Source organism: Xenopus laevis, chromosome 6S (genome assembly GCF_017654675.1).
Source record: "Xenopus laevis strain J_2021 chromosome 6S, Xenopus_laevis_v10.1, whole genome shotgun sequence".
Classification (NCBI taxonomy): Eukaryota; Metazoa; Chordata; class Amphibia; order Anura; family Pipidae; genus Xenopus; species Xenopus laevis.
The window spans coordinates 55,358,015-55,370,212 of record NC_054382.1 but is presented as its reverse complement, the minus strand read 5'-3'; the positions used below and the strand labels follow the sequence as shown (position 1 = coordinate 55,370,212).

General features: G+C 41.6%; 1 protein-coding gene across 6 annotated transcripts in view; it reads left to right on the top strand.

The window, feature by feature from the left end:
* The window catches only part of galnt1.S (polypeptide N-acetylgalactosaminyltransferase 1 S homeolog), a 239,510-nt gene that overhangs the window by 194,334 nt on the left and 32,978 nt on the right, over positions 1 to 12,198 (top strand). The gene's annotated exons all lie outside the window — the stretch shown is intronic.

Genomic DNA, 12,198 nt, shown 5'->3' with positions numbered 1-12,198 from the left:
GGTGGGTACTCACAAGCATTTAAAAGTAATCTGTGCCCATCAAATTAGGTTAATCCTGATCTGCAAATCCCATCTTCTGTTGTATCTTAAAAATGGAGCAAATATATAGTGTAAAACCCTTTTTTTTAGTGATAAAACTTATTTAAAATCACACTCACAAATATGCATAAGTTTGGATTCAAGCATCATATATCCGCCAGTCCAGTATTCACCCGCAATTGCAGCGATCAAACCCCGACCATTGTCGCTTTTCAGCCACGTGCTTCTCTTCCAGGTGCTTGGTAATGACGTTGGAAACTTGCTCCTCGTTCTGCCTAACGAGTTTCGTCAGAGACCCGACTTCCTCAGAGGTTTCAATAACATTTTTTTGTGCTTCTCTTAAGGGGGTTTGTTGCCATTCCTAATTCCATTGGCAATCTTCCTCTCCATGGCAACCCTCCACCATTACGCTATTGAATTTTCCAATTGCTCCACATACAAAAAATTACAATTCTCATAAAGATTTTTATGTACAAAGTATTTTCTCTTAAACCGTGCTTTCTTGCTGGAAATTAGAGCATCATTTTGAGTAAAATGTTTCTTTCGCTATGAATGAAATGAATTATTTTTTGTGTACATAAATTAATTAAAATTAATGAATTAAAATCCATCTTTATAGGTTTTTTATAGTCCATTTCTATGTCACTCCATTTCCATCAATTTGTGGGGTTATATTTACATAATCTACAGTATATTAAATTATTTACAGTTTGATTACAAAATGAAAACAATCCTAATTTCCAGCCTGTCACGGTCGGCACCCAACACCAGAACCAATGCCAAGCACCCTGGTCTCGGCTTGTGCTTCACCTGTAGTGTGACCGACCATCTTTGGCCTCGGGAGGAGCCCTCAGCTACTTGGATGTCACCAGGACTTAAACGAGAGGTGCATTGCTAGAGGTTGTGGATAGGCAGAGGGGCATGACTGTTGGCTAGAGTCTTTTTGGCAGAAGGTCGCGGTACAGGATATTCAGCAATAGAGTAGTCAGATCTGGCCGGGTTGGGGCAGGCAGAGAATAAACGTAGTCAGGCAGGCAAGGGTCAAACCAGGAAGTCAATCAGAAGGGTTAAGCAGAAGAGTCAGGCAGGCAAGGGTCAAACCAGGAAGTCAATCAGAAGGGTTAAGCAGAAGAGGTAGTTGGTATTCAGGCAAAGGTCAGGATCCAGAGGTCAGAATAGTCAAAAGCCAGGCAGGGGTCACAACAGGAATCAAACAGGTTCAAAACAGGACAGCAAAAGCTCAGAAAGCACCAGGAACAAACTCCTATAACGGGCAGTGTGTAAAAAAAAAAAAAGGTATCATGAAGTACTTTTAAATTTCACGCCATTGCGTGCTGATGACATACGTCAGCGCGCCTGCGCCTTTAAATTCCAAGGAGGCGTGCCACGCGCTCCCTAAGATACCGGCGCCTGAGGCGCTGAAGACCTGTGCGGTGGGCGTTCCCACCGAGGGGGCAGCAGGCGTCCATGCCGTCCCTCCACTAGACCACCAGGGTGAGTTTTTGTTACACAGCCCTTCCATTTGGATAAAAGGGGTTTTTTTTCTATAAAAATGCTCTAAGGTTAAAATCTATATTATAAGCCCTTTGGGTGCTAGTGTCTCTAACAGATGAATCCATTTACTCTCTCGGCGTAAGGTGTCCTTTACAATATCTCTTCCTCTCCACTTTTCATTATTTTTTCTATTCCCCAATATAACATACCTCTAGCATTTTTCTCATGGTGCATTTTAAAATGTTTTGAGACACTATGTGACTCCTTCCCCTTTTCTATATTATTTATGTGTTCCCTGATTCGGTCACATGGTTTCCTATTAGTTTTCCCTATATATTGCAAGCCACATGGGCATTGAATGTAATATATTAAATTTTTTGAGGTGCATCTTATACATCGTTTTATGTTATGTTCTATTTTTGTTACGCTGGATGTAAACTGTTTCTTTTTTTGTCCATATCTGCATGCCTTACATGTAGCACAGGGATAGAACCCGGCCCATTCCGCCTTTTTCTTTTTTATAGCATCTGTCTCTATGTGATTCCTTGTTAATATCTGTTTTAAGTTATTGGCCCTTTTGAACACCATGGTCAGTTGGGATGGAATTACTTGTTTCAGTTCCTCATCACATTTAATTATTATGGATTATTTTATAATTTTTTTCTATTCCTCGCTCTAGGGGTTGTAGGTTGTTGAGAAAACTAGAGTATTTTTTTCTGATACTTCTTTTTCTTTTATTTTTAACAGCTCATCTCTACTATTTTTTCCCAATTTTTTTTCAGATTTTTCCAATATGCTTTTACTGTATCCCTTTTCTTTAACCCGCTTATTTATAAAAGCCATTTGGTCAGATAGAACTTTTTTCTCTGTGCAGTTTTTTTTAGCCTGCACATCTGTCCTAATGGTATATTGTCTATCCATCGTGGGTGATGGTTGCTTGTGGGTGATTTTAAATAGTTTTATCACTAAATAAAAGGGTACACTATATATTTTGGAGAGTTTGGAAAGTGGGCTGAATAAGACCAAAAGACCAAAAAAAGAAGTATACTACACCATATACCACTATTTGCTGTACTGCTTATTCCCCTTAAGCTATTTTTAGCGCTGACTCAGAGGAAGGTCTGGTGTACTCTGAGGAGAACAAGTGTTTTGGAGTTGGCAAAGAAAGGGGAGTGCAGGTTCCATGAAGGAGTGTATTTTAAGATTAGAGATGAAATATAGGGAGGGGCTTCACTGTTAAGGGCCTTGAATGTAAGTGTGAGTAGTTTAAATTTGATTCTATGCATATGGGAGCAGCTGATGTTGACTTGTGAGATAGATGAGTCTGGCAGCAGCATTTAAAACAGATTGGAGTTGTGAAAGGTGACTAGTTGGAATACCTGCCAGGGGAAGTTTGCAGTTATCAAGGCGGGAGATAATAAGAGACCGGATAAGTGTTTTGGTTGAATCTGAACTGAAATACTGTCATATTCGGGCAATGTTGTGCAGCTGAATACAAGATTTTGCAAGTGTTTGGATGTGTGGTGAAAAAGACAGATGTGAGTTTAAGATAACTCCTAGGCCGTTTGCCTGTGTAGTCGAATGAAAGGTGAGTGATATCTTAGATATAGGGGAAGATCCAGGAGGAGACAGCAGAAAGGCCATCTGTAACTTGGGAAAGGACAGAAGTAGAGAGGAAAGGAGTAGACAAGTAGAGTTGGGTGTCATCAGTATAAAGGTGATACTGAAGTCCAAGTAACTAAATACGTTTTCCTAGGGATGTACAGCAGAGGGCCTAGAACAGAGCCTTGAGAAACTACAACAGAGAGAGGGAACATAGTAGAAGTAGAGTTAGAGAAAGCAACTTTAAAGGAACGGTCAGAAACATAAGATCTAGTCGAGTGCTGTTGAAAGAGCATCATTGTAGAGAGAAGCTGGACAGGAAAGGTTGTTAGTATGAGAGATCAGTTGTGCTGCTTCTGTTGATAATGGTTGTGGATCAAATGCATTAAGGTTTCTGTATGTATGAGTGGAGAGAGATGGTTCTGATAGCGCAGGTTATCTGAAAAGAGAGAAAGTGTTATCTGAAAAGAGAGTAGGTGATGGTCAGATAGGGGGAACGGAGAGTTAGCAAAATTAGATGGGTGGCATGAGTGGCAAAATATAAGATCAAGAGCATGGCCCTCTATGTGGGTAGGTGAGTCGGTCCACAGAGAGAGACCAAAAGAAGTTGTTAGCAAGAGTAGCTTAGAAGCAGCTGAAGAAGCTTAGCTGTCAATAGGAACATTGAAGTCGCCTAAAATGAGAGCAGGTGTCTCGCTGGAAGAAAGTATGGAAGCCAAGCAGCAAAGTACTCCAAGAAAGTAGAGCAGGAACTTTGGCTTTGCAGGCAGCTCTAAATTATCCTTATTATATTTTCCTATTGAAAATGCAACAATCATTTGGGTCTTTCCTCAGTATTTGCTTCAATCAGCTAGGTAATGCCTTTTTATATATTTTACCAAAAAAGTAAAAACAAATCATATTTTTCACATACCTATTATAGATATATTGTATGCAGTTTTTTTATTTCCAACTTATGTGTGCATTTGTTGACTTTTACCTTGTTTTCTTGAGAAAAACATAGGCATTTATTTCAGTTATTTTGGAGTTTGTCATAAACTCATTACACGTTATAAGGGGGCACATTTACTTAGCTTGAGTGAATGAATAGAATTAAAAATACTTCGAATTTCAACCGTTGGCAACTTCAACCATCGAATTCTGTACTTCAACCATCGAATTCTGTACTTCGACTTTCGACTATGACTTTGAATCGAACGATTCGAACTAAAAATCATTCGACTATTCGACCATTCGATAGTCGAAGTACTGTCTCTTTAAAAAAAACTTCGACCAGCTACTTTGCCAACTAAAACCTACCGAGCATCAATGTTAGCCTATGGGGAAGGTCCCCATAGGCTTTCCTGCCAATTTGGGATCGAAGGAAAATCATTCGATCGATGGATTAAAATCCTTTGAATCATTCGATTTGAAGGATTTAATCGTTCGATTAAACGATTATTCCTTCGATCGAACGAATAGCGCTAAATCCTTCCACTTCAATATTCGAAGTCGAAGGATTTAACTTAATTAACCCTCGATATTCGACCATTAGTAAATGTGCCCCAAGATGTTGAAAGAAAATTGTAATCTAATGCACAGTAGGGTTTAGTTAGCATGAAGTAGAATGTTTCTCCATGACACTGAGAAAGCATAAAATTAAGTGTATGCATATTCCCCTGGGGGAAAAAACTCAGATTTCTTTGTTTGGGGTTCTGACTCTTTGTGAGTTCAGAATCCATAAAGCTCATGTCAAATAAACTTTATCATTTCACCTCAAGTGGTCTCGGGTTCTTGAAGTTCCATGACAAGTGGTGGAGTTAATACGGACAGGCTCAAGATCGCAAATGCCACCCATTCAGATTGATAGCCAGGGAATGAACGAGACAGATGTGGCCATGCAAGGTAATAAATAAATCCTTGCCTGTTTTCCTTCCTCCCTTGGATTATCAAGGATTGATGAGCTGCGCAGAAGTCTGGACCCACGAGAGACCACTTAAGGTATTTGTGTTTCTTCATAACCATGTGTCTGGTATGAAAGTGGTATGTGCGGAAACTAGAGGGAGAAGTGGACAGGAACGCCAGATTGTTTAGGCAAGCAGGTGGCCACTGTTTTCTGCTATTCATAGCATCTGTATTAACCATTCTCATAAGGTAGCACAGGCTATCCCAAGATAGTCTGATGGAAGGGGCACTGAGACAGTTAGCCTCCAGTATTTGTGGAGTAAGACTCTAGTCAGACCTAGAGCCTCCAGATCAGGGACCTTTGCCAGCCTGGTAACCATAGAGGTGATTGCTGAAGATGTCTTCCAAGGTGGAACTTGCTTAACTGGGTTAAGCCATGAGAGATTCCTTTGGATAGTGGAAAATGCGAAAGGTTTAATAGCGACAGATTACACGTTCAAAAAAAACCTGCGCTACAAACCTGAATTCATGATTTAAAAGTAGCAGACATGGTTAAATGTGTGTATGTCAAAGCAGAAACTGATAAGAGAAACTTGGTTTACAGCCTGTCATTCAGCCTTTCTCAAATTCTTCTAAAATTTCTTTTGAACATGCTGGTTTAAATAATGAAGTTTCAGTTATGTCCGCCAATGTAATGTCTGCTAATGTTTAGGCATAATATGGTGATAAAATGTATATCTGATGCTAATTTTTTTTCAAAGGAAGTGATATTGTGTGCAAGGGAAACAAAATTACGTGTGTTAATTGGGGTTAGGTATAGTCGAAAGGAACTGGATTTTCATCAAGGCCTGGGAAGGCTAAGCCTCCCCAAACCTGTTTGCCGGAAAAAGAAAAATTAAAAGAAAAATCCTCTGACTGACCCATGTGTCTATTTGAGTTTATCTGGGGGAAGGGGCAGAGGGTGCTGCAGACTAGTGTCATTGAACTATTCAGGTAGATGTTGCTATTGGTGACAGTTTCCTTAAAGGAGAATTCAACCCGTAATAAAAAAATTCCCTCCCCCCTACCCTGGGTAGACCCTCTTCAATATCATCAATATATATCAATATATATTATTTCTCGTTCGTCCCTAGGCAGGACAGGGCACTAATGGGTTAATATCACGATTCCCTCTTGGAGGCAGGATGGAATAAAACTTTGACCCCTCCTCTAGGGGGTCCTGCTTTTTTCCCTGTATTAACCCCACCTACTTTTGTTTTTTTTCCATCCTGCAGGAGGTAGGATGTTTGGGGAGCATAGCTCCCATACACAATTTTACTTTTTATTTTTTACATTGCCACTTCCTCAAACACCCTCAGCGTGTCCAGACAGCAAGGCAAGCCGCAGCGCTGCCAAGTCCCTAGGCAAGGACATGCCTCAGCGCTGCCAGTAAGGGAGACACGGAAAGGCATGCTTCAGCGCTGCCATTGATCCGAATAGTACCCGGGTCTTCTTGTATCCGGCATTACTCTATAGGCAGAGTTAAAGTTTCTCGCCAAGTGCGCACTTCCGGCCACCATTTTGGTTGCGTATCTAGAGGAAGACGCGCCATTTCAGCAAAGGCGTACAATTAAGTACGCGGGAGTACAGAGGTGGGACGGAAGCAACCAGGAACACAGGCCACATACAGGGAAGTCTGATATATATATATATATATATATATATATATATATATATATATATATATATATATATATATATATATATAATCTCTATATTAAGTACGGCTGGTACAGCTTTCTCTTAATTGTGTGCTAAAACCCTTACTGCACTTTTCTCTCTTACACTATTTGCCTATAAGGTTTTTCTTAGTCTTTAGCCTAACATGGCGTCTGACCCATCCAAAAATATGCAAGACAAACAAGACTTGCCAAAAAATTGCCAAAAGACATAAAGAAAAAGATGTACATCAGTACCACAAGAAACGCAAGACTCATACTGAGAGTAAGACAGACTCCCTTCCCAGAACAGAGGCCCAGTCTTCTTCTGCCCCACAGATACCAGATTGGTTTTTACCTTTTCAGTCTTCGCTTTTGACTATGTCAGCAGCTATGGAAAAGCTAGCTACTAACCAGTTAACCCAACAATCCTCCACTCCCAAACCGACACAGCATGCCTCTCAGGCTGAGGGCAGTAAGGGGTTATTCCAGATGAGGATTCAGACTGGGAAGACTCAGAACAAGGAAATCTTAATTCCGAAAGTTCACATAAATCTCAATCTGAAGATATTAATTCTCTCCTAATAGACATGTTTCACACCCTAGGCATACATGAGGAACACAAAGAGTCCAATACCTTAGATAAGCTATTTGGACCCACTCAGAAAAAACAAAAAATGTTCCCAGTCCATGACACACAGTACAAGAGGTCATTAATAAAGAATGGAAGACTCCTGACCGCAGACCAGTCAAAGATAAAAGAATGAATATTTTATACCCATTTGACCAAACTTATAGGGATAAATGGGAATCAATCCCTAAGATGGATGCTCCTATCACCAGATTGGCTGTGTACCACTATCCCACTGGAAGATGGGACTGCATTCAAGGACCCTATGGATAGGAAGGCAGAGAACCTTTTGAAGGGCTCATTCACCTCCTCTACGGCTGCTTTTAAACCGTCTATTGTTGTGTGTCCCGTACCATGGTTTTATGGCTGGAAGAAGCATTGACAGCATCAGCAGACGAGTCCTTTGACATGCACAGCCAGCTTTCAAAGATACTCAATGCAGCACATTTTATTTGTGACGCGTCTATGCATATTCTCCAGCTACAAGCAGAGCTTCCGCTCTTTCAGTGGGAGCCAGACGAGCACTATGGCTCACGTCTTGGATTGCAGACCTAGCCTCTAAAAAGAATCTGGTGACTCTACCATTCACAGGGGCTTCACTCTTCGGCCTAGAGCTGGACGTTTTGATCAACAAGATCACTGGAGGTAAAAGCAACTTCTTACCCCAAGACAAAAAATCCAGACCACTAAACACACAATCAAGAAGACCCTTCAGGTCCTCCAGTTTCAATCAGCGTTCTCCACAACGCTCCAGACAACATAAGTCATACTCAAACCAGCCCAAGAGCAATTTTCGTCCCTTCAAGAAACCCTCCTGGAATTGAAAACCACAGGAGGCATGAAGAGAAGGCCTCTCCTGATCAAATAGGGGTGGTAGGGGAACGCCTTCTACAGTTCAGGGAGATCTGGCTCACGTCAACATCAGACACTTGGGTCCACAATATAATATCTGTAGGCTACAAACTACAATTTCAAGCCCCTCCCCCCCCAGAGGATTCCGTTTTTCATCCATTCCAACTCATCCAGTCAAGAGACGAGCTTTGCAGACAGCAATACAAGATATGCTAACAGCCAACACAATAATTCCAGTACCTCCAGAACAACATCATCTGGGTTTTTACTCAAATCTATTTTTGATCCCCAAAAAAGATGGTTCACTCCGCCCAGTACTGGACTTAAAATTTCTAAATAAATTTCTGCTCGTGCCATCATTCAAAATGGAATCTCTACGCTCGGTAATTTCAAATGTAGAAAAAGGAGATTTTTTCACAACCATAGATTTAAAGGACGACTATCTACACGTCCCAATTCATGCAGACTTTCAACAATTCCTTCGCTTTGCCATCCAAAGAGATCATTTTCAGTTCCAAGCCTTACCTTTCGGACTCGCAACAGCCCCCAGGGTGTTTACAAAAATAATGGCGGCACTAGTGGCACACATGAGACAACTAGATATCTGCGTGCTGCCATATCTAGACGACTTTCTATTAAGGGCACCTTCATATACAGAAGCGGTATCTCAGACCAACCTATGCATACAAATACTAGAATCCCACGGTTGGAAAATTCACTCCTCAAAGAGCACTTTAACTCAGTCAATCACTTTTTTGGGAGTACAGTTCGATTCTGTTCAACACAGGGTGTTTCTTACACCACAAAAACAAGTAAACCTTTATACAGCAGCACAACAAGCGATGCTTCAGCATTCTCTATTGGCCAGGAGTTGTATGCGCCTTCTAGGACTCATGACTTCAACCATAGAGATCGTTCCATTCGCTCAAGCTCACATGAGACCTCTACAGCTAGAATTCCTCCGGCAATGGCAAGGGGATCACGACAAACTCGACTCACCCATATTCCTCTCAGACTCCACAAGAGCATCCCTTCAGTGGTGGCTTCAAAAAGAGAACATTATGAGAGGAAAAGTTTGCTCCATTGTAGACTGGTCAATAATAACTACAGATGCCAGTCTCACAGGCTGGCGAGGCGTTTTCAACCACAAGTCAGTTCAGGGCCGTTTGTCACAAATAGAAACCTGCCTACACATCAACATACTAGAATTACGGGCAGTTTTTCTGTCTCAAACACATTGGTCGGACATATTAAAAGGACGTCCGATAAAGATCAGATCAGACAACGCCACGGCTGTGGCATATATAAACCACCAGGGAGGTACCCACAGCAAGGCAGCTTGGCAAGAAGTACTGCATTCTTCAATGGGCAGAAAACAAGTCTTGCCGCTTAGCGGCAGTTTACATTCCAGGTCAATTGAACTTGGAGGTCGACTTCTTAAGCCGAACCACCATCGATCCGGGAGAGTGGATGCTTCACAGGGAAGTTTTCACCCAAATCACAGCCAGGTGGGGTGCTCCTCAAGTGGATTTGATGGCAAGCAGGTTCAACCACCAGACAAATTGCTACTGTTCCAGGGCCCAAGATTCAGCAGCTTGGTCAATAGACGCAATGACAACAGATTGGGACGTTCAACTAATTTACATTTTTCCACCCATACCAATGATACACGCTGTCCTCAGGCGCCTGTGTCTTTTCAGGACAACAGCGACATTCTGGCCCAGGAGAGCATGGTTCTCGGACTTGCAGAGACTGTCAATTGCCCCTCCGTGGCCTCTTCCAATCAGATCGGACCTTTTACTGCAGGGACCATGCTGGCACCCAGCACTGCAGAATCTATCCCTGACGGCATGGTTATTGAGAGCTCCATCTGGAGAAACAAGGTCTTTTCCGAAAAAGTAACTAACACTATGTTAAAAGCACGAAATTCCCTCAAGGTTCAGGTATCCGCTCTCTCAGTACTTTTTCAAACACAAATTGCATCACTCCCGGACATAAAAACTTTTATTCAAGCAGTCAGTCACATCAAACCTCCATAGAAAAACCCCCTTTCCCCCTGGAACTTGAATCTCATACTACAAGCTCTGCAGGGGCGCCCATTTGAACTGCTAGCCTCGATTGACCTCAAGTTTCTTACTTGGAAGACTGCATTTCTAGCATGTATCTCCTCAGCCAGACGAGTGTCTGAGATTGGGGCTTTAAGCCACAAACCATCTTACTGTGTATTTCACAAGGATAAAGTGGTTCTGAGAACCATACCAACATTCACACCTAAAGTGTCATCAGAGTTTCATCTTAACCAGGAAATTGTACTTCCCTCGTTCTGCCCAAAACCAACCTCTGACGCAGAAAGACGACTACACAACCTAGATGTAGTGAGAGCTCTTAAATTCTATCTGCACAGAACAGAAAACGTTAGAAAGTCGGACTCACTTTTCGTTCTCTATGGGCCCAGTAGAAAAGGGGAAAAGGCCTCAAAGGTCTCTCTAGCCAGATGGATAAAAAGCCTTATAATCTTCATCTACAGACTAAAAGGATTGCCGACACCACTTAAAGTGGTAGCTCACTCCACAAGAGGCTTCATGGGCGCTATAACCAAGCCTCCATGGAACAAATCTGTAACGCATTTGGTCCTCCTTACACACATTTACGAAGTTCTATAAGTTCAATGTTTTTGCATCAAGGGATGCTAGTTTTGGAAGAAAAGTTCTTCAAGCTGTCATTTAATTATTATAGACTCAATGCCTTTGCATCACGGAATGCTATTTTTTGAGCGAAAAAAATCTTCAAACAGTTATTTCAGTATATAGGGTCTTTTCGCCCATGTTAGTGCTGTTCATTTAACATTTTTTTTTTCCCATATCTTCTGCACTTCTTGTTCCCTATATTCTTCCCACCCTCTTTTTTCTGGCTTTGGGACTAACCCATTAGTGTCCTGTGCTGCCTAGGGACGAACGAGAAAAGAGAATTTATCATACTTACCGATAAATCTCTTTCTCGGAGTCCCGTATAGGCAGCACAGGTAGTTTCCCACCCTACTCTTTTATCATACTAACCTACTCATAAGCTGTGCTATTCGGAACTAAAGTAGGCGAGGTTAATACAGGGAAAAGCAGGACCCCTAGAGGAGGGGTCAAAGTTTTATTCCATCCTGCCTCCAAGAGGGAATCGTGATATTAACCCATTAGTGCCCTGTGCTGCCTATACGGACTCCGAGAAAGAGATTTATCGGTAAGTATGATAACAAATTCTCTTATATCCCTAATGTATCAATATATATTAGGGATGCAACAAATCTAGGATTCGGTTTGGGATTCAGCCTTTTTCAGCAGGATTCTGATTCTGATGAATCCTTCTGCCCGGCTGTACCAGGCTTATGAAAATTAGGGGTGGTGAGGGAAATTGCGTGACTTTTTGTCACAAAATAAGGAAGTAAAAAATGTTTTCCCCTTCCCACCCCTAATTTGCATATGAAAATTAGGATTCGGTTCGGTATTCGGCTGAATTTTTGGGAAGGATTCATAAATAGTGGATTTGGCGCATCCCTACTTTATATGTCATCCCATCTCCAAACTAGCTGGAAGTTTAAAGGCTAAATGGTGTTGTTAAAAATACACTAATTAAAGTTGGTGCAGAGACGAAACTTGTTCTGCTTTGTACTCTTGGCCTGTTGCTCATATCAAGGAGGAACACTTCAAAGACTACGCTCTACACACGTGAGATACTCTTTGAGAGTCCTGCACTTATGGCCTAATAGTTTTTTCTTCTGCTGATTGCCTGAGCATATGAACTATGGTATACCTATGGAAGGTGTGAAGTTTAGTGGGATCACACCAGGATTTGCACCATAAATGCAGGCCACTCCAAAGTGAAGGAAAAAACAGTGCATTTATTGTCAACCCAAACAAGCTTTCCCAGCAACAGAAAAAATAAGTTTGAATTCAGCAACACTAGTTAAAAAATACAAAATAGCTTACTTCAGCCAAATATACAGTAGTG